This window comes from Eschscholzia californica, unplaced genomic scaffold, assembly GCF_041429995.1.
Source record: "Eschscholzia californica isolate CP2 unplaced genomic scaffold, dmEscCali1.0.p SCAF_2, whole genome shotgun sequence".
NCBI classification, from domain to species: Eukaryota; Viridiplantae; Streptophyta; class Magnoliopsida; order Ranunculales; family Papaveraceae; genus Eschscholzia; species Eschscholzia californica.
Genome location: NW_028238309.1, coordinates 62138436 through 62142876, shown reverse-complemented (window position 1 = coordinate 62142876; position 4441 = coordinate 62138436). Strand labels below are relative to the sequence as shown.

The 4441-nt window shown below is 39.1% G+C and overlaps 1 pseudogene; it reads left to right on the top strand.

The window, feature by feature from the left end:
* Positions 1–1142: 1142 nt before the first annotated feature.
* Positions 1143–3857, top strand: LOC147560011 (G-type lectin S-receptor-like serine/threonine-protein kinase LECRK4; annotated as a pseudogene).
* The last annotated feature ends 584 nt before the right edge of the window (positions 3858–4441 follow it).

Sequence of the window (4441 nt, the reverse complement as noted above, 5' to 3'; positions counted from 1 at the left end):
GACAAAATTGGGAAGTACATTGGAAATGAAACAACGAAACTATCGGTCATACTCTATTACACTGTGCTTATGCTAGATCTATATGGTTTTATTTTAACGTATTAACAGACTACACTAACACTGTTGGAGATTGGATTCTTCAATGGAAAGATCTAGATGATGATTTAATTAATCTTTATGCTAAAATCATGTGGTTTATATGGAAGGTTAGATGTGAGAAATGCTTCTTTGCGCAGATACTAACTCCAACACAGGTTATAAACAAAATCAAAACGACGTCAACCAAACCGCTGAAGGCAAACAACAAGCCCGACAACAAATCTCATCAATCCTGGCGCCCCAGCAAATCCATATATCAAAATAAATATAGATGCCTCGTTTACAAGTCTTACAGAATTAACAGGTATTGGATGCATCATGTATGATAGTCAAGCAAATTTCATAGCAGCCAAAACAAACACTACCATAGGACAGAACGCAGAAGAATGTGAATGCATAGTGATCCGATGTGCAATTCAATGGGTGATAGATCTACACATTCCATCTACATATTGAAAGCGACAATCTCAACGTCATCAATCATATTCACGACTCTAACATATCTATCCAATGGCAATCCAGCAAGCACACTCAAGCTATCTTTAACCTCAAGGCGAAATTCACCAGCATCATCTTCTCCTACATCCCAAGAAGAAGCAATAACCAAGCGGACTATCTTGCAAAATGGGAAGAAGATATCATCAGAAGCGCATTTGGAACTCCCTTCCAGACTTTCTTACTAGTCCTAATTTGTTGTAATTGCGGTTACTGACTTTCTCTCAACAAAAAAAAAAAAAAAAAAAAGAAAAAAGAAAAAGAAAATATCAAATGAAAGATATTGACCCCAAGTCAATTTTTGAATTGAAATATCAAAAGAAGACAATTACTTATGAGGAGTAAAGACAATTAAGTATTGACAAGAAAACGCAACCGTGAAACACACTCTACTTGGAAGGTTCCATTTCAATAGACAAAAAAAATCTCTAGTGTGCTCCCTCTGAATTTTCCAAGTCTTGACTCTTGATTGACCTAATCTTTATAACCTTTAAATCAAACACTCTCATTTCAATCAGTTTACCTGTAAATTATACAACACACAAAAATTGTATTTACAAGGTAATAGATAGGAAGCTAGATATGTCCTCTTCTCAAACTCATCTTGTTCTTCCTCTCCTATCTCTCCTATTCCTCCTTCAGCCTATCTTCTCCACCGGACAAAACTATCGCAACGTGACTTTGGGTCGGTCTCTAACGGCCGGGGATGGTACCAACAATTCATGGACTTCCCCGTCCGGAGATTTTGCCTTCGGTTTTAGTACGCTAGATAACGGCACGTTTTTGTTGTCAATTTGGTACAATAAAATTCCTGAAAAAACTATAGTTTGGTATGAGGATTCTAATTTAAAAATTCCACCTAATTTTGTTAACTACAGACGGTAAGTTTGTAGCTAATGATCCTCAAGGCAAAGAGCTGTGGACGGCTGGAGCTGGTGGAGCGAGCTATGGTGCTATGCTAGATAATGGGAATTTCGTTCTTGTTGGTTCGAGCAGTTCTTCTCAATACCTATGGCAGAGCTTCAACAATCCCACCGATACCATCTTACCTACACAAGTAATGGGACCGAATTCCGTGCTTTATTCTCGTCGGACCACAAACACATTCTCTAAAGGGAGGTTTAGATTTCGTCTTACAAGTGATGGAAATCTTGTACTTAATAGTGTGGGCTTTCCAAGTTTAACTGAGAGTCAATACGATTCTTATTACGAGAGCAAAACGAATAACGAAAACAGCACAAATGCTGTAGTATTCAACAAGACGGGTGACATTTATGTTGAGAATACGAATGGAAGTAAAGTGGATCTTAAGTTGAAGAAAACAGTCACGGGTACAAGTGACGGTGTATATTACAGGGCAACACTTGATTTCGATGGAGTTTTTACATTATACTCACACCCAAGGCGTTCTGGTAGTGATAAGCAAGGCTGGTTGATCGTCGGGTCAATTCCGGAAAACATTTGTGATTCAATTGGTGGTGGAGTGGGTAGTGGTGCTTGTGGGTACAATAGCTATTGTTTGCTCACACCAGATCGAAGACCGAGTTGTGAATGCCCACGTAAGTACAGCTTTGTAGATCCAAATAACACATATGGTGGTTGTAAACCGAATTTCGTACAAGGATGTCAGTTAGACGAATGGAAAGCGCAAGATGATTTGTTCGAATTAGAAACCTTGGATAACATAGATTGGCCAACGTCTGACTTCGAAAGATTGGAGTTTTATGGTGAAGAAGAATGCAGAAATTCGTGCATGAATGATTGCCTATGTGATGTTGCCATTGTTAGAAAAGGAAACTGTTGGAAGAAGAAGCTACCGCTCTCAAACGGAAGATATAGCTTGAATATGGATGGAAAGGCTCTCATTAAAGTAAGAAAGGGCAACTTCTCGAATCCCTTTTACCCTTCTCCACCAGTTTCACGAGAAAAGAAAGATCGATCTTCACTGATACGGGTAATGTCAGTGCTTTTAGGTAGTTCTATGTTTTTCAATTTTCTATTGTTCGTTGCAGTACTCGTGCTAGTTTTGATCTTCAGGAACTCCAAGAAATCTGCAAAAAGTAATCGAGATTTGAGTGTTCCGAAATCCATTCTTCGTTCTTTTACTTACAAAGAGCTCGAAGTAGCTACAAGTGGGTTCAAGGAAGAGCTAGGAAGGGGTGCTTACGGCATAGTATATAAAGGGGTCATAGACGAGATGGGATTTAGAACTTTTGTCGCGGTGAAGAAGCTAGACAAGGTGATGTCAGAGGGTGACAAGGAATTCAAAACTGAAGTGAACATTATCGGTAAAACCCATCACAAGAATTTAGTCCAATTGCTTGGGTTCTGCGAGGAGGGGCAGGATCGGATTTTGGTATACGAGTTCATGAACAATAGAAGTTTAGCAGAGCACATTTTTGGATCTTCAAAGCCTGACTGGTATCAAAGAGTTCAGATCGCATTTGGGGTCGCACGAGGATTGGTGTACTTGCATGAAGAATGCAACACTCAAATCATTCATTGTGATATAAAGCCCCAAAACATCCTTCTAGATGACACCTTTACGGCTAAGATATCAGACTTTGGAGTGGCAAAGCTTTTGATGAAGGACCAAACTCGAACTCGTACAGGGGTTAGAGGGACTCGAGGGTATGTGGCAGCAGAGTGGTTCAGAAACACACCGATAACAGCAAAGGTGGATGTTTATAGTTATGGTGTAGTGTTATTAGAGATCATTTGCTGCAGAAAGAGCCTCCAATTGGAAGAAGGAGAAGAAGAGAAAGCCATTCTAACAGATTGGGCCTATGATACTTACAGAGATGGGAACCTAAAAGATCTAGTTGAGAACGACGAATGTGTAATCAACGATATGAGGACGCTCGAAAGAATTGTGATGATAGCAATTTGGTGTATTCAAGAAGAAGCATCACTTAGGCCATCAATGAAGAAGGTCATACATATGTTGGAAGGAGTAGTTGCTGTTCCTGTGCCCCCATGTCCTTATACCATCAACTTATCTTATATGAACACCCCTTAAGTGCTTCATGAATCCATTGCTTAAGAATCTAGTTGCACTATCGTTCAGTGATTACTTCAACCAATTGATAGCCGTAGCAATTTCTTGAAGGATGACGGGCAATTTCTAAATGAAGTAGACCAACATCGATTACTTCCTGAATACAAAGTCAGCTTTCACGTTTTTTCGTTTACTATTTGAATGTTGTACTCTTAAGAAATAATAATGTTGTAATCTTCATCGTACATCTGTAGAGTGGAAATGAAACGACGTTTAAACAAAAGGTAAAGAAGAAACGAAAATATAAAGTAGCTGCTTATTGTTTTGGAGTCCAACTTCTTTTCGTTCGGCTTATAAAGCCTTGCTTCAGATGGACATCCTCAAATATGTAAAATGCTTTAGACTTGGCTTTCGCCCTGTCCAAAGTTCATAAAGTGTTTTAGCAACTGCTTTAGATGGTACTCTATTAAGGATGTAAGTTGTTGTCTTTAATGCTTCTCTCCACAGTGACTCTGGTAAGGTAGAATGACTGATCATACTCCTTACCATATCCTTAAGAGTGCGATTTTGCCGTTCAGCTACACCATTCATGCTAGGAGAACTTGACATGGTGTATTGTGGAACGATTCTGCATTCCTCTAGGAAGTTAGCAAATGGCTCTGGGCGTTGTTCTCCTGAACCGTCATATCTACTGTAGCATTCACCACCACGATTAGATTTAACGACTTAGACTTTTATTTTTGTATTGAGTTGATTTTCAACTTCAGCTTTAAAAGCTCTGAACACGTCTAAGGACTCAGACTTTTCACGAATGAGATATAAGTACCCATATCGAGATAAATCGTCTAT